Below are 19,392 nucleotides of genomic sequence, written 5' to 3' on the forward strand. Positions count from 1 at the left end.
TTAGTGCCTTGGTACTTTAATTGTCTCCAGGTCACGTATTATTTCTGGTGCTGAAATACACTCATATGCGTTTGGGCCGGGAACTTCAAGCTTAAAGTTGGAATGATTCAGTGTTAGAATAACAGGACATTTTTCTATTCCTCTCGTGTACTGACCGCAGCATGGTCAGGTGTTAACAATGACACGGTGGGTAAAAATTATGGGCTCTTAGATCGCAGCAGTTGACTTAGTGAATAATGAGCGCGATGAAAAACAAAAGAATACAAGTTATACCAAACCAGAATCACTTTTCAGATGCCTTCAAACTTCAATATATGATTCAAAACCTGCTCAGGTTTTGTGAAATTGACTTTCGGTGATGGACTACAATTTTTACAGAATTCTTCTTGAAACATTCATGTCTTTACAGCGGCTGAAGTTTTCCATTAAATTTGCATGGATATGACAGGATTAGTGGCTTTGCTTTTTACCCAAAAGCATGTTGGGTTTATACTATCACATGTGATATATTTTTAATAACCTTCATCACCCTCATATTTGTTTTAAAAACAATCTGTATTAGAGTCCTGTGTTTCTGCAGCCGGTTGACTCTCCTCTTTGCAATCACGATGACAGATACACCCATTTAAAGTTAGCCATGGAGCCATGAAATAAAAGAGCGAACTATGTACTAAGTAGTGAGCGTTTCGACAAACACTTTTAAAGCATCATTAGCACCCTCATTAGACAACACATAAACACAGTCAAGCCACAGCTCCATCTAGTTTAATTAGCATGATCGACCTCGTCATATCAGCGCCGGCTACGCACACAGTGCAGCGAGTGATAATGGAAAACCCACTGAATGTTCCTCTCATTTGTAAAAATATGTGCTCCTAGTATGCGAGCCTGCGGCGATTTAAAACAACCTTATCATGGCCAAACAATGCAGCAATTCCCTTCTGTTTTGTTGCAGTCCATCCATCAGAGAGCACAACCGACTTCATTTATAGGGCTGCAAGAAGCCGAGCCCAAGGTGAGTTCTCACAGTTTGAGACAGTCTGACCCTCATCAATGATTTGTGGCTGCTGCACAGGCCACCATTTTCCCTCCTCACCCCCTGCTTTGTTTAGAGGCCTTGGGTTGGCGTGTGGTGGCTGGAGGATCTTATGGGTGGTGACAGCACAAGTGATGGGCCACTCGGCCATGACAGGAATTAATGAGACATGCATGGGTAATGAGAACACAAAGCGGTTGCAGGGAACAAAGCATAAAGGAGGATTACCAGGTACGCGCTTTCACAGGCTCACTTCCGCACCTGAACGTGCAACCCGACCGACATTCGCAACAACGGCCAGCACGGATGGTGACATGGCAGCTGTGCGATCTCATTTGTGGTGTCTGGGACACCCAGTACTCCCAGTGGCGTCAGGTTCAGGGCAAGAAACGACATCTGCCGAGTTGTTTCTTCATCTCCTGTGGGGTTTCACTGAAAAGACAGAGTTCCAATCTGTAGGAAACACCTTTTTTTTCCATATACTGAGATTTTGAAGAGTTATATTCATGAATGATTTCTGAATAAAAATGTCTGCTAAGTATCTCAAATGGAAATTCAGCGCCAATCACGGATATCATCGCACACTACCGTATATGATGAATGACTGCGTGCAGACACTGTTGCCTTGACCTTAACATATTGCATCATCAACACATTAATAATGCATTCTGTAGCACTTTGCTCGGTGCCATTACTATGTTTCATATTGTGAGTCGGACAAAAAACAAAAAAAAACCCAACAACAGTTCATTCTCCTGCTTGTGCTTTCCAGCTTTGTCTGTCAACCAGTCCTTAAGGGCCTGTTTAAAAATTAATGAGCAGTGCTTACACTGTAAATAACTGCTGGTAATGCACCGTGGGTTATTTGAAATGTAAAACCTGCTGTCATGCTTTGATTATCTATGTATCTGCCCTGAGCACGGATTCGAGCGCAGGAGCAGTGTTCCATGCAGTCTGGTTGCTGGCTGACTTATTAAGGCTCGCTGTCACTTGTGAGCATGTTGAACAGCTCCCTTGAGTTGAGAGGCGATGAGGTTACTGCGGCAGCGTTTTGAGGGCACTCCATGTATATACATGATGTGATGTAATATGGGAGAGGTAATTATTTTTTGGACTCGGAGGATTTACTCAAGCAACGCCGTGCCGCTGGAAAAAAAAAATGTCACAGGGAGATTGTCTTTAAGGAATCTCAAACACTATGGCTACGGCTGCATTCACGCTTTCCTACTTGTGTTGCTAGAAGTGGAAAAAGCCCCATCCAGACACAAGCAGAGAACAGACAAATAGCTCCAAGACTCTACCATCAATCAGTGCATCAGTCCTCATTAGTTTTGTTCTGGATGTACTCTTAAACAAGCCCGACCTCGTGTCTTTGTAATTGTGTGTCTAGCTACTGATACCAGCTCCTGCCCAGTGAATAATTAATTGGGGTAAATTGTGCTGCTATAATTTGGACTCCTCATGCGCTAGTCTCACGGTCAGCCTTATTCTATATCGGACTGGAAGTCTATTTTCTGCCCCATATCAATTTTTCATACACAACCATTTGTCCTTAGGGGACGAATGTCATCCCAACACTGGATACTGGGTTTTCACCTGTCCCCACGGCATTCCACTGACATTTCCTGGACAGTGACCGACATGGGGGAAAAGACTTGGTTGTACTTATTCTTATTTAAAAAAAAAAAAAAAAAAACTTGTCCTACTTCTATCTGACAGGGTCCTGTTTCTTTGAACAATAGGGCTCCTATGAAATCTCAAAAATATTTCACCCACACTGGGGCTTTTGGAGCACACCCAGCCTGCATAACAATCATCATTTTTTCTTTCCATTTCTTCCAGTTTCACCGGCGGCCACAATTGACCCTACACACAGCGACATGAATGAGTTCTGATGACACCTGATTATCAACCTGTTTGATGAGTCTGGGCTCTGCCTCCCAACCGTATGCAGTTGAAAAAAAACAAAAAAAACCGAGTGAGGCTTGCTCCAGATGGTCGTGCCCTTTAGAAGTCTCTCTCTTCCCTGTAATGGAGCGAGTTGGCTCTTACTCCCCAGACTGAGTGCTGGGATCAGTCCAGGCGGCTGCTGTTAATGAGGTGTTCCCTCCTCTGTCATGCTGGGGTTTCTGGCTCCGTGTATACCTTGCTTCTGTTTTATCTGCCCATGTTTTAGCATGGGATCGGACAGGGGAATATGGGAAGGAGGCTGGTCCCATGAAACCAGTGGATTCAGTCCGTAGCATACACACTGTAGAAATGGCTGACATGGTAACCTGATTATTGATACCCATCTCTACTTTAATTTTTTTTTTATTTCATTGGACGAGCAGCCGATCTGCAGAGTGTGCACACTGCGAAATGTTCACCCTGGAATAATTGTGACTGCAGATTTCCTCCATATTAACATTACTCTTGTTTCTACTCAGCTCATCATCACTAGGAGACGACCATATGGGTCAGCTGTGAAAGCAGATTATTACGACCCAATATTTCTTTTTCCTGTGAGGCTGTGACCTCTAGTGGCTAATCAAGTAATTACTATGCTGATGTTTGTCGTTATGAGCGTCACTGTTAATCAACCTATTCAGTCTGTCAGGTGTGAGGATGTGTTGTTCCTACCAATTAGACAATGTGATTTGCTTGCTTTGATTTAATTCAGACTAGTGGTGAGAATGGAAGCTTTTAAAATATGTAGCTTAGTTGACACACACAGCTGTTTTACTACTTCTTCTACCTCTTCCACTAGCCCTTCTACAGTTTCTACCAATTCTAATGTTAATGTAAGTTACGCCATTCGGTTAGTGCTTGTTGGAAAATTTAATTATCCTGGATGATTTGTGTTGGCTTGTGAAAACTGCTGCTCTTTCCTTTGTATTCAGTATTGCTTTACATGTATTAAGCAGTTGCCAAATGTCACAGAGTGTCAAATTCTACACTTTTTGTTTATTTCCAGGCATGTTACCAGATATTTTTACAAGTAAAATGTTCTGTCTGTCTCTTCATCCGATCAATTGCTCCTGATTCACGTTGCACAATCACACCTGTACACACAAATATGGCGTCACTATGTGACATGACCACTCCCTCTATCTCTTTTTAAGATCTGATATAAAATGCCTGCAAAACAGGCAGACAAGATGTTTTTGAGAAACTTTGGTTGGAAGTAAATGAAGGACAGGATAGATAACATTAAATATTACAGAGAATGTATTTGATAGTGACAAATTAAGCCGTGGTTTTAATCAGAAATCAGTGCCTGAAAAAAAATAATAATAAAGTTTTGGGCTGAAGAACTGAAGCAATAGAGTGCTGAGGGGTGCATCTCTATACAATACACAGTCATTTAATTCCATGTTACTATAAAACTACTGATTTATTAGTACAGCTTTAAATTACAACATTGTAAAACTAAAAGGTTAAACAATCACCTTAACAGCACCATCTGTATTCTGCACAGGCTGTATTCTCCTATAGAACCTGAAACGAGGAAGTGTTTTTTAGCTTCTTGGCCTCAAACTGTTTCTCCATCAGCTACATGCTGTGGTTGTATTAACAGGTTGGGTTTGATACACAGCGTGGGTCTCTTATGTCTCTCCCTGGGTTTAAGACTTTGAAGAAGCCCGTATCACTTGAGATAACTGCTATATCTCATAATGCCATGAGTTTCCTGTCATCACCAAATGTAAACTTGCGTGACATGGGATTATGGCGATCATTATTTTATTTCTTTTGGAGCCAGAAGTGACCATGTGTGGACGAGAAGGTGGAGCTTGGAGGGATATTCATTGGAACACGTCTATCCTAATTGAATCCGACTGAGAACCTGAGATATTGACTTGTCAATCACCATTCCCATCATCTGTTTTACTCTACATGGGACCAAAAGGTACAAAAGAAATCAATGCAGTGATGAAGAGATTGAGACCATAAATCAATTAGGAAACTTTATTAAAGGGGGCAAAGAAAGAAAGTGAAAAGTAGAGTCATTTTCTCATAAGCTTACACACATTGGGACTTATTTTTGAAACCAGTGGAGTCACTCTCTGCTGCTCAATAGAACAAATGCAGGTTTGGCATCAATTTTCAGACCAAGATGCTCTATCCATATTTTATACTGTCAATGGTCTTTATGTCTTAATCATTACCTTTCTGACCAGTCTGCCATACTTGAGACTAAAATGTGTCTGGTGTTGTATTCTGGAGACCAAATGGGCACCTCCATTCTTGTGTGAAAGAATTACTTTTGGTTTCAATGTCCATCCATTGTAGTGTCATGTTTGTGTTATGGCAGAGGGTCCAACAGTCAATGTCCAAGGGAGTACAAATTTCAGTTTTCTGCTATGTAGTAGTGAACAGACCATATTGACACGGTGGCCATTTGTTTTTTCGTCGCACTCAGGATGGGAAACTCAACTGTCATACTGCCATGCTCCAGGCTGCAGGTGGTTTAAATGTGGGGTGTCGGACAAACTGTCTTCATTTGATCGCTTCTTTATTGATCAGCAACTGAAAAGACAAAAGATGGTAGAAATCTGGGTAGACATAAAGACATACTTTAAGTAAAACATCATACTTGATTAAACATTAGGGATTTTATCCAGTGGATTTGATTTCCAAGCTTCAATAGATCTGTCCAAGATGTGTGTTTATATTTCACAATACATTTTTTAATTGTATCATGTAACATCATCTAAAGGAAACGTTAGTTAGGAAGTGGTTGAACGCTAATGTTAGCTGCTGTTGCTCATAGCTAACGGGTTATCGAATGTGCGTTTTTCCCCTTGACATATGGCTTGATGTACCTCCGGATTTTTATTGTCTTTTCAGCTGATGATTCTATATGACTTGTAACCTGAACCACAACATTTGTGCTTCCCACCTTGAGCATCAAAGAAAATGGCTACCGTGTGAATACAGTCTATGATTAATGTCTACAGGCTAATTTGCTGGTCTACACGCAGTTTTGCTGACAGTAAAAACATGAGTGTTTGGTTTAAAGTCAATAAACACACATTTTGAGAGATGACAAATGACCTGGGTAGATGATAATCTGTATTAAACCATGAGACTGTAATTGGTTATGACAAGGGCTTTAGAAGAATTAATACTCATGTAAAAAAAAAGTGCCAAAGCAACAGCGTATGTGCATGTCATTTTATGTGGAATAATGTCTCTTACTGGCAGGCTTTTGACTCTCCTCAATGGGGGCTTAAATATTAGGCAGATATGGCATATGACTTATTAACACTATTAGGAAAAATATACACAGAAAAGATGCATTGAAACAAATCTATTATGAGCTTAAGTCCACTCAAAAGTTCTCAGGAGTGATGTCTACAGACCACCTGCGAATCAAACCATACTGCTGGTAAGTAACAGCCCACACACAGCCAATTCAGAATCCATTTTGAAAAATCCGCATAACCATTACTGCCCATTTAGAGCAATCACGTGTTGTCAATTCAAGGTTACAAAAAAAAAAAATCTTTCAAGTTGTGATGTGTCTTTCTTTCTTAGGCTAGAAGTCTGAGTACTGACTCTCAGTCACCTGCTGTATTTAATGTAAAAGCAGGAGAGGAGATCAGTCTGAGGATCTATTGCAATGCTTCTTAGAGGAACACTTAAAGAAAGTCTTCCTCTCCCATCGTGCTGTCTCTCCTGCCCCGGAGATGCCTCACCGATACTCTGGGGTTGGAATGTCAGACGAGATAGCAGAGACACGTCACTAAGACAGCTTTTCATGAAAAAAAAAAAGATACAATGTTCCTCATCTCTGAATCTGGAGGAGGACATAATGCATATGCCTAGGACGCCGGGGACTGCTTCTTGTGTCCCTCTGCCCCTCGACTGGCTTGATCCACTTAAAACAAGGTGTGAGTGTAAATGTATAGTGTGCATGTAGTGTGTACTGTATGTGGCACTGGAATTTTGAATCAAAGCAATTATATTTCAGCTTCATTTTCATATTAATTAACAGTGTGTTTGGATTTTTTTCTAGTAAATTGAGATTCAATGCAAAAAAAAAATATACCCCGTACAACAGTATTATCAGCAAAATGTATTAAAAGTCAGAATACAGAGTGGTTCCTTTAACAGTGTTTAACAGCATTATTAACACTGTTCTGGCATTTTACCAAACCATTGGTTGTGACCATGTGGCTAACACTGGCCTCTTACAGTGTTAGCCTGTGTTATTATAAAACACAATGCTGTTCTGTTTTTAGCACTAAAACAACATATGAGCATCTTTTGTTGCAGTAGTTTGCTAACGTGGAGCCAATTTTAGACACCTTCTAAACAGATTTGTCATATGGAATCAAATATGTTGTATTATATACGTTAGGAGAATAAGTAAAATGTCTTCATTAGTGTTGTAATATTTTACAACAAAAAACAGGCTAACTAAAATGGGACTGTGCTAGCTTGTCTCATCTTAATTCCAGTAAGATATTTTAGAGGTCATATGTAATACAGTTTTGAAAAGTGATTTCTCTTAAGATGAACATTGAAAGATCTATTTGCATGGTAGCTTCTGCCATTGGTGTATGACTGAGTGAATCTGACAAGCATTTGGGTCATGAAGATTAAAAAAAGTGTTGTGTAAATGCAACTCGATTTTCCATTTTAATGTCACAGTACAGCCTATGTTATTTCCCTCGCCACTGTGTTTCTGCATTCAAGAGCACTATTTAGATGGTCCATAGCGCGGTGCATTAGTGCATTAAGGGCGTGTCCAAGTTCATTTTGCCAGTTAAGCGGCAGATAATCTGGGCCTAGTGTGGCGCACGGTGCAAAAAGCTGGTGTTTAGACTAGTTATGGGTGTGTTCTGGGTGGAACATGGACTAGAACAAACAGTGCCACTCGTTGTCAGTGATGGCGACGGATGTGATACTCAGCTGCTGGGACCCCCTGTCCCCCAGTGCCCCACCATTTCACATCATCATCTGACCCATCAACAACTCTGTTTGACTGCATATGAAAAAACAAACTGAGGAGGGGGAGGAGTGCTGATGCGTACTTCTGTGTGTGTGTCCAGATCTCAGTCAGTGGATCAGACGGGACGGGTCATATGATCACATGTCCTGATCAGTAAAGTCGGGATGAGAGGCGAGAAATATCGCCTTAATGAAGAAAATATCATTACCTGCATCGCTCCTCCAGCAGCTGAAACAATGTGTGTCTCTCTACATTAACTTGTGCATTTGCGCACGAGGAACAGTTGATGAACTTCATTTTTTAAGACTCCTGACCAGCTTCCTTTGGAGAGTACATAGCTAAAGCTTTTAGTTTAGTTGACTGAATGTGTCATAATATTTGTTTCAGTGATACAACTGCGTTCATGGACATTTTTTTAAACAACTGAAATTTGCCTCTCATATCATAAAATCAGAACGTGTGAACAGAGTGAACCCGAGTGTGAAGGAGCATCTAATCCTTTAAACAGCAGGAAACAGACTGCGCTTTTGACTGGTCTGTGGTGTGGTTACTTTCTGCTGCCTCAAGACAGCAATCCACCATCAGTGCGCCTCACCATAACTGATATAAAGACCAACATGTCCAGGGGCGCACAGGTGGGCACAAGCACATTTGCTATTTATACACCATGAAAATACTCGACTATATCTATACTGTATTCACGCATGGTACTTGAGTAAATAGTTTATTTCTAAAATTAGGTTAGAGGCTTAGAATACAGGCATTTTTGAATATTTGGCCTCCAGTCAAACACAAATCCTGCACATCTGTGTGACCGGAATGAAAAATGTGTGATCTTTTATGAATGATTGCAGCCTTTGTGGTCCAGGAAACCAGAAGTGACCGCTTCAGCAAACAGAGGTTCAACTGTTCACCGTGTCCTGTGGTCAGATGAAAGTCGGTCCCATTTTTGCTCCCTACCTTCACACATGGAGACCCCTCTCCCCGAAGAGACAATTAGAGGGAGGAACCTGTGTTGCCTCAGCAAGCAAATAAAATTTCAGAGATGTAATAAGACAGAAGTGTGACTTAAGGCAATAGCAGAAGCCACCACAGACACATTACAGAGGGGTTTTCTGATTAAGGATGCAACAGCTATAATAATATGACAAATGGTGGCGGGGTTTCATATAATCAAAGTCATTACATTCCTTTGCAGTTACACAGCTGTTTATAGAAAAAAAGCACACACGTGATCATCTTTAAATGTAGTTTTTATGTTTGGGGGAGGTGGAGTAGAGGCAGATACCAGCTTGGAGTATGAGAAGGCTCTGTCTCTACGGGTTTTACTGCCAGAAAAAGAAAGGCTCTCCTCTGGTCCCCTGTGAAGCAATTTGTTGAGGCAGCACATAAATTACAAATCCGAGCTTTGGTGTCACTTATTACAGACAGGTCAGATCCTGATTGAAAGGTCTAGATATAAAAAGCATCGCTGATTTGTCTCTTTCCACTGCAATGTTACTCACGCTGAATGGGAGGAAATGCGATGAATCATTATCAGCCGTCACAGTGTACAGGAAAGCAGGGGACTGTAGTACACACCAGAGGCGGCGTTAGGATCTCGAAAACACTGGAGGCTCAGTCCAGCCCGGAAGTCTTTAGATTTTATCCTGATGATTGCAACTTATTTTGAGCACCACACGTTATGTCACACTTGAATTAAAAAAAAAAAAAGAAGTGAGACGGTGCTTTATCAGCTGCAGAGATACGTATGCTTCGTTGGCTTCAGGGGAAACAAATGCTTGAAGACTTCAAGTGGATTCTACAACGGCAAAATAAGGTGGTCCCTTTTTTTTTGTTGTTTGCCTAGCCCGTGTTCCACATTAATATCAACGTGAGTGCAGGCCAGTTAGAACTCCTCGTACTGTGAGTCCCAACTGGTGAGCTTTGGAAGGAGTCTTATTTGTTTGATTCACATAGCTATGATCATATTACAAAGTATAGCATAGAGATACTTGTTTTCAGAAGTAGTGTACCTTGTGAGGAAAATGTTTTCGCACCACTGACCTTGTCCAACCAGCTAGCTAAATAGCCTACTTCCTTACCAACACGAGGCGCACTGACTCTTATACCAGTCCATCAACATTTGCTTTGGTGACCAGCTAGCAACCTACAGATGCCAACAATGACAAGCCCTGTAACCGGAGACACACACACCAAATAACTAAATCTGGAATAGTCTGATAATGATTTAAACCCATGAGAAGGTGGCTGGTTTTACTGCACACTGTAAATGTTCAGCCACAAGAAATTATCCAAGAAATTAACAACTATTGCTCAGTTGTTGCAGTATTTTTCCAGTGCCTGGGTGTATCTGATATTGCCAAGCTGGAGTTTTTCCCAGAACATTAGAGCTAACATTGTTCCAAGACTGCCATTAAAACTGAGCAATCATGTTCCTCTTATGTCATAGTTCAAGCTTGTGTTCATGTTCTTCCTAGAACATCATATTTAATATTGCTCCAGGGCAATCATTTCAACCTACAAATCTGCAGCTATTGTGAACAGGGCTATTGCTCACAGGACCGGGGTTCATAGCACATTTTCTTTTAAGTTTTATGTTGCTGTTAGGTTAGGTTTAGGGAACTTAAATACTTGATTAGGTTGAGGTTAGGTTTATTTCTGTTGTCATTTTTCCCAGTCATGTTAAGATAAATATTTGATCGCAGTTGTCTGACCTCTGTGATTGGTCTTAGTCTGTGACCAACAGACAAATAAGGTCTCCAACCCAACGTCAGCAAAAAAGGTAATTAACAGCAAATGTAAGCATCAAACATCCATTTTAGAAGAATGAGATGTAGAGAGTACACCTTGGCTCGACAGGTGTGCAGGAGAAGACCAAGACCTGAAGACATCAGGAATGAACTCCTGCATGCTGTTCACTACAAATGCAGTGAGAGGTGTTCTGGAGATTAATCAGATGCACTACAGAAAAGAGAAAATTAAATTGTTGAACTATCTACTACATATTCTGTTGGGGTAGTATGACCTACGCGGTAGATACTGCACGCTGCCTTTCAAAGACACACCAAGTAAATCAGATTTCCAGTGGGCAGACGGAGGCAAAATTGATATCCTCCATTCAACTTCTGATTAAACAGCAAACATGCTGACCTTCAAAATGTTGAAGTCATGTAAAGCAATATTAGCCACTCAGGCAGTACATCAATGCCTTCCTGCGAAACACTAATCTTGTTCAATTTATAATTTATTGAAGGAAAGTTTCACTTCAAGAAAAAGAGCGGAGTCACGGACCCAAAGATAACACATGATTGACACGCAACAAACAGCTTGCACAATACTGATGTTATGACCTTACACTTGTTATGGAGAAAGTGATAGCAAACAGAAGATTTCTTCATTCTTCATCAAGGCTACTGCAGGAGAATCAACCTAATGAAGCTGTTTGGTGGGGGCACTGCAGAACCTGGATGAAACCCATGCAAGGACCCACGCAAGGGTACCATGGAAACTCCAAACAGAAATGTCCCGCCCCAGTGTTATTTGACCCAGGAAGTTCTTGCTGTGAGGCAACAGTGCAAGCTGCTTTTGGCAATGGAACAGTTAATGCTTTGATTGCCAATCCCTGTAGTAAGTATCTGGCTCTTTGGCATCTGAATGATCATTTATGCTCTACAGTTTTTCACTTAATTTGTCTGTCTGGTGTTTGTTGCTATGTGGGTAGCACACAGTGTGTTTATCAGAGCTTTTTTTCTTCTTTTTTTTTTTGCTGAAAACAGCTGTTCACTATGGATGGAGACAATGCATTAAAAAGCAAATCCAAAAGAAAACATGACAGATAGATCCTACATATGATTCTCTGAAGATTCATCACCGGGAGCGACACAACTTTCGACCCGGTGAACATATTGATCGGTGCAACCTGCAGAGTTTGTGGTATGACAGTGACATATTTTACTAAAAAAAACAAACAATCAAACAAAGAAGGTGGATGCAATACACCTTTAACAATGCATGCTTGACAAAATCTCAATGAGTTGGCATCAGACAATCACAGAATAGGCTACAACAGATGCTCGGTGGGTGACCACAAGCATGACACAAAGCTTTGCATCAAAGGAAATACAAATGTATATATAATGAATAATCATACTAAATGAGCTGTTGAGTACGCACAGTGGAAGTAATAGGTGAGTCTGCACTTCACCAGTCCCAGCACACACGTAAATTACATGTTGTATTGTGCCAGGCTTCTTTTTTACGGAATAGCATGAAAAACAAAATAGTGTAAGCTTGTATTGTGGCTTGTAAAGTGGCTGTGAACACAGGTCTTTGCCCCCACATGTTTTCAGTTTAACCCTTGTTGAATGAAGGCGATTATGCAAACGACAGCGTGGCATCAAAAGGCAGCTGTCTCATTTTCTTTTCGCAGTCAATCGATGCGATGTGGTTGAAACTCGGGACTAAACCGTCTTCTGTATCCAACAGCAGACACCTCGGTGGCAAGCTAGGTGTGTGGAATATAATTGCTCTCTGCAGCTGCTGAAACAAAAGCTGATGTTGGTGTTTCTGTCTCACACACAACAGCTCGACCAGCGCACGCACACAAACACAAACAGAAGCGTTCTGGATCCTCACGGCGCCTTCGCACCGAACGTGCCATAGGAAGAGAGTGAGCACTCCCATCACATTGATCAGTTAAACAGGATTCTGTGAGGAAGTGTGATGTTTGAACACATGCAGCAGCAAATTACAATAAACAACTAAAATGAGTTATCAATCAGCTCAACAGCAAAACAAAAAACAAAACAAAAAAAAAATCAAAAATGACTGTTATATACTGCATAATGGTTTTATTTTACACTGTAAAACAGAACGATAACCACAACCATATTAAAAGAATCATTTGTCATATTGGGAAATATGCTTGTTTGCTTTCTTGCCAAGGATTAGATGCTGACATTGATTCCTCCCTCATGTCTTTAGTAAATATCATGCTACTGTCAAATCAAATCAAATCAAATCAGTCTTATTCCTGTAGCCCAAAATCACAATCACATCGCCTCAGTGGGCTTTACAATCTTTACAGTGAACAACATCCTCTGTCCTTAGACCCTTGATTGAAGGAAGGAGGACTTGCCATGTTGATGGGAAAAAAAAAAGAAAGTATTTTAACACAGGGGGTGGAAGAAACCTCAGGAAGAACCGCAGATGAGAGATCCCTCTCCCAGGACAGACAGACAGACATGCAATAGATGTTGCATATACAGCAACACAAATCACAGTTTACACGTTGCATTGACAGAATATCTAAAACAAATTATGATGTATGTGAAGTGTGTGGCAGGCCTAGGCATCGCCACGTGGTGCCCGAGCCACACGACCTCTTCTGTACGACGAGCTTCTGTACTGCACCAGCAGCAGCTTAGCTCTGCACACAGACTGGAAACGGGGGAAAAGCTAAACAACTTAATTGTATCCAAAGGCCTACCAGCACCGCTGCAGCTTGAACTGAACTGGGTTAACATGGAAAATATCAGTCAAAGGCAGAGTAGGTTAGGTGTTTACAAGAAAGGGAGTGGGATCCATAATGACACAGCAGAGAAGTGTATGAAGTTATACAAATGGCAATGCACCCACATGCACCCACATTTTCAATGCGGCAGGGTGACGGGTTATCAGACCTCTTCCAGTTAAAAACTCCTGAGACAATTTGGTGTTCGTACATGACCTGGTTTGCTTCCGTTTATATTGCTTTCCCAAACCTGGCACAATAAAATATCTCATCATATATTACCTTCTCAACTATTACGGGACCAAAGGAAAACCTACTGTTTCTCTTGGAGCCTCTTGCTGTGTTAAGACAGAAAAACCTGATCGTGCGTCTGTGGAAACCCTAACTGACAGCCGATGAATCAATGCGTTCAACACTGACTTTCTCACCCAAAGGACTGAAACCATCTAATATTACTGAGCTTTGCAACGCTTTCCCAGGTTGTTCAATATCTGGGAGTTCAGATTGTAATACTTGGTGTCCCACCGGATTAGGCAGTAATTACATGAAATGAATACTTTAATTATGCAGGCGCTTCTGATAACTGCATATTTGCCCTTGCTGTAGTTTTGCATTCCTGGATCCTGAGCACATTCTCCACAGATCATGAAACCGAAATCTACCCTCGCCACTTCCTTTCTATTTTTGGGGGGGCTGGAATTTCACAAGGGAGTTGATTATATTGATAATGATGTGCATACTGCTGGCGTGACTTCCTCTGGGATTTGTCCTTACATGAATGGCCCCCGGAGTTATCATCTGTAGCGATAATGACTTCACTCTCTTTCCGCTCCTTTACCGTCCGAGGCCCTTACAACGCAGCCAGAAACCAAATCCCTTCTCTGTCTATGGTCTGGTCAAAGAGAAACCCCCACACATCTCCTCATCATTTTTGTCATTATTTTCTTCTCTGACCTCACATCACTGACATTCTTGTAGTAGAAATAGCGCAGAATTTTAGAGGACCACTACATTTTCAGTAAGAAAACCATCCCGTTGGTATTTTCATGTACAGTACGGCATGCTGAACATGCAACCTCTCATCTTGTCCTCATTCAGGTCTTCTGTGTTTTTAATTATCTCAACTGCTTTTAATTTACTTTACTTTATCTTTGCCTCCATGTTGTGTTGTTTTTTTTTTTTTTTCTTCCTCTGTCAGAAATTGGTTTGTTGCCCGGAACTCAATTAAAAAATAGGTGAAGCTCAAAGTCATTACCTTGGTCGAACAGATGCAGTGGTAATAGAAGAAGCAGGGATAAATTAATCAAATTTAAGCTGAGGGCAGGAATCTGCGAGAGTGGTGCCACAAGTGCACGAGGAGCAGCAGAGCTGAAGGATTTTCAGGCCGAGTAAAAATGTTTGATTTCAATAAAATGAGGACGGGCTGGAAGGTTTGTTGACTGATGATTGATTTTGCATTGAACATTTTAGACTTATGTATTTCAGATTTCAGGTGCTCCTTCAAAACCTTTTAATAATATTAATATATATTAACATATAATATATTAAAGTTTCTTCTCTCCTTATCAGTTACTTTTGTCAGGTATATACTTAGTATTTGCTGTGGACCACATCTTGAGAATGCCAATTACCACCTCATTTTACAAAGCAATACCATTTTGGTGATTTATGTCATGTATGTTCTCTATATTTCTGGATTTTAAATTTGGTGTTGCTGTTACATTTGATTAATTATATGAATCGATATCTGCCATTATAATACAGTTGCACTACTTGATTTAATAAAGCATGAGCGATAATATTCTTGTAATGATTAACAGATGGGAATGTGAGAGGGGTCGCTCGTACTGATAAACATACATTGTTTCCGGCCCACAGCTTTAGTGTTATAGTGTTCCACAGCAGGCAGCTGTTTTCAGAGAAAAAGCTCTGAAGACCTGCTGTCGGTTACACCACCTGCACAGCACTAACCACAGATGCAGTAGGACAGTAGCTGGTGAACAAAGTGGAATGTTACGCAGCTAAAGAGTCAGATATTTCTCTCAGGAGTTGGCCGGAACTGGAGATGGAACAAAAACGATAGCGAATATTGGAATTACATTTGTGATTGGTGGTCAGACACATGATCCCAAATGAGTAACGATGTTGTTCCTCAGCTGAGAGATGCTGTGCTAAATTCAACGTATCTGCAAGGTGACAATTTGCATGATGATAAACTGTGCTCATAATGTGTTCTCTCTGAACACAAGTGGACAGAAAATCAGTTATTGCAGGTTTAAGTGCGCAGCAGTAGCGTAGTTAGCTTAGCAGCTGTAGCATAATTTGGAGATGTTGACTCTACGATTTGCAGATTTGATCATTTGATGGTGAAAATCAAAGTGCACAGTGTGTTAAATCTGCAACTCGGGGTCACTCAGTCAAAACAAAAAGGAAAATGTATGAAGCCTGGGATCATGGGAGTTATATTCATTCAGCCAACTTTGTTGATGAAATTGCAGGCAGAAATGTTCACAGACAAAGTAATGTTTCAAAATCGTGCACACATAACTTTTTTCCATCACTTTCTGATGCTCTACTGAAAGTTAAATCACGACCATGGGAAACACATGTTACCTTTTTTTAATTGAATAACATATGTCTCTGGGTTCGAAGATTTTTTTGGGAAATGCGATGGCTCACATACAACTCAACAAAATACCCAACAGAGGTTGAGCCTTTCAGGCATGTTGATGTGGACACATTGCATATTGTGTACATACGTTTAATAGTGCTGGTTTGGTATTGAAATCATTGGAAAGAGGATCAAAACGCATCACAAAACAAAAGAATAAAAACTAAAATAAACGCACAGAAATACCCCAATCTCACATTATAAGGACATGTGATACACATATATTATATGTTTTCTCATTTAACTGATAAATATACGTGTTTGTAAATATTTATATAAATGTGTGTGTTTTGTGTGTGTGTTACATAGGACATTGCTCCAGGAAGCAAACAGGCCACCAAATGCTGCACGCGAGTGATAAATGATCCTTGGATCGGGTGATGAGGAGGAAACAGTTGGAAATAGTTTGATGTAAAGGGGGGGTGGTCTGAAAAGACACACGCACTTTGGAGTTCACTGCTGGACGCGTACAGTCCTTCCTTTCATCCACAGTGCAGGCTGCATGGCTCGGTGCGCTCCGCCCGCCCCGACATCCTCTCTGCTCAGCTGACTGTCGCGTCTCCTTCTCCTGAACAGGTAAGCATCCGTCAAAGTTTTCTTTTTTTTGTGCCTTGCCATAGTGTGCGATCTTTGTACAGTTCGGCGTGTATCCCGCCTGCCTGCACGTCGCAGCGCGCGGATAATTCGCTGCCTCTTCCTTTTGGCCGTGCGTTTGCACAGGTGCCGTGCGACTAGTCCTGCGGGCTGAGATTATCCCCCTTTGGTGCTTTATATTTCCATCTATCCCCACATTTTAGCATTTTAAAGAAAGTTGAGTGTCAACAGTGCATTCCACACGGGGCTGAGACATCGTGATCCCTTTGCGCATTTCGCCGCTCTGCGGCGCACAATTTTTGCCTGCCGGTACCCCGCGGTGCGGAGAGATGCTACCGCTAATGCGAGAATTGGAGAGTTTTCCCACGATGCACAGGACGTGCGCGCATATTTGCAGAGGCGGGTGGTGAAGGTAGAAGTGACGTGCGCCCTTTTTCTGCTCCGAATTCCATCAGTGGTTCGATGATCAGGGGGAAGCGCGGGAGACACCTGCAGCGACAGATCGGCAGAGAGATAGTGAGAAGTGTGAACGGAGGCTCTCTCAAAGTGTTTTCTTTCATGAAGTGCTCTGGTGGATATTTTTCTCATGTGTTAATGTGAGATGTACATTGAGGGACGTGTATATATCAGTGCTGAAATAGGCCAAGTATGTCTAAAATCCTCTGAACGTGATGAGAAAATGATAAAGACAGTGATAGTAAAATGTTGAAAAGCTTATCCTTACCCTGCCCACCCACTATATCTCATCTAGTGACTGTGCTGTGTGTGTGTGTGTGTGTGTGTGTGTGTGTGTGTGTGTGTGTGTGTGTGTCCTAGATGTGCCTGCAGTTCTCTGATGCTTATCTCATATTTGAAGTGCTGTATCCAATAAGTCTCTCACCTCCTCCTTCAGATGTCTTGACTCATTCAGTTTGATTGTTTTTTTGATGCACACACACACACACACACACACACACACACACACACACACACACACACACACACACACACACACACACACACACACACACACACACACACACACACACACACACACCCACTCACCCTATTCCCACCCAGGCTGGTACTACAGCATCATAAATATGCCATTACCCATTTTCATTCAAATACCCCCCCCCATCTCCCACCCAAATTGTATTCAATGATCACACTCTTCTGTCACTTAGTCCGCTGGAATGATGATTAATATGCCACTTTGTGGCTTAATTTCTAAGCACTGACTTAATAAACCTGCCACGTTCCTGTAGCGCCGTCGATTACTCTCAGGAGGGTCATCTAGAGAATACATATGGGTCCCTTCACATCCTCATCCCCACGTAATGACAGACGCAGGCCTGACTTCGTCCACCAGGCTCCCTTCATTCAAAAAAAAACAAAAAAAAAAACAGGGACAAGCCAGCACATAAACAGTTCACAGCAGTGTAGTTTTATTCTTGTTCCACAAGAAATGCATAAAATCCAGCTGATACGCCAACATAAAGTTCAATCAGTCTGTTGCTGTTTATGTTCTCAGTGCCTGCAAAGTGAGCATGTGCGCATGTTTCCCCATTTGGGGTCTAGGAACTTCCAGGTGCGCCTCGGGGTGTTTCTGGCGAACCTGAGCAAAATGAGAACTCCTTAAAAAAAGCTTTATTCCATTCAACAGAGATAAACAGAGTGGTAACATTTGAAGTGTTTTAATAATGTGATTTTACAGAAGAAAAAAAAACTCCAGAGATTGAGTTACATGATTTAGAGCTGTCTTTATAATGGAGGTTTTGTATAAAGGCATCCTGCACGTCAGCGCATCCCCTCACCTTTCAGAATATTAACCTTGTTTTTTTTCGGGGTTATCATCTCATGTTGCCTGGATTCTCTGGGTGTTTGCTCAACAGCTGCAGCCGGAGCAGGTAGGTAGCGCGGGCTGAAGGCTAATCTTCACAGGGGTGATGGAGATAACAGTGATGTATGGAGCGGATGGGGTGGTTTAACACCCAGAGCTGACTGTTGTCTAGCGGGGTCAGCTCTGTGATACCGGAGCAGTGCTTCAGCCAGCTCCTCTCATGCCTGGGATTTGGCAGTCTTAATAGCTGCAGGTGGATACATGCAGAGGCCGCCTCTGTATTCACAGCCTGCCGAAGCCTTGATGAATGCCGTGTTGCTGCTCAGGCATCTGTCAGTCGCTTCTGCTCCCCGAGTGAAATATTTCCCTGGCCACCAGCTAGACAGGCGGCCAGTGGATAATTTGACATGGCTGAAGTTCATTTTACTGTCACGTTTCTAACCGTAAAACTAATGGAAATTATATTAGTGGCACAAGCAGAACTCTGTTGTACCTTGGTGTGAAGTGATTACATGACTATGAGACAGAAACATAGAATTTATGTTCTTGTGCGTGAATAAATCACTGGGCTTGGAGATGATTGTGATTAGAGCTGCGCTGATCAATACTTTTATATTAACAAATGTGAAGGGGTCGCTGGTAATGATGAACACAGAGGTAACAGAGAAGTATAACCGTTCTCTGCACATCATATAATCATGATATTCATTACAATGAAGTCAGTGCATTATATTATTAAATTGCTGCATATATCAATCAACTATATATAATGGATTTAATTTTCCACTGACACTGAATTTAAAATCAACGATCT

The 19,392-nt window shown here is 41.5% G+C and overlaps 1 protein-coding gene across 1 annotated transcript in view; it reads left to right on the top strand.

Annotated features, from left to right (window-relative positions):
• Nucleotides 1–16,236: 16,236 nt before the first annotated feature.
• LOC119021875 (contactin-4) overlaps nt 16,237–19,392 on the top strand; it is a 122,230-nt gene continuing 119,074 nt past the window's right edge. Inside the window, exon 1 of the mRNA XM_037102445.1 lies at nt 16,237–16,738. The gene's annotated coding sequence lies outside the window, so the exon portion shown is untranslated. The remainder of the gene's footprint in view (nt 16,739–19,392) is intronic.

Source organism: Acanthopagrus latus, chromosome 6 (genome assembly GCF_904848185.1).
Source record: "Acanthopagrus latus isolate v.2019 chromosome 6, fAcaLat1.1, whole genome shotgun sequence".
In the NCBI taxonomy this organism is placed as follows: domain Eukaryota; kingdom Metazoa; phylum Chordata; class Actinopteri; order Spariformes; family Sparidae; genus Acanthopagrus; species Acanthopagrus latus.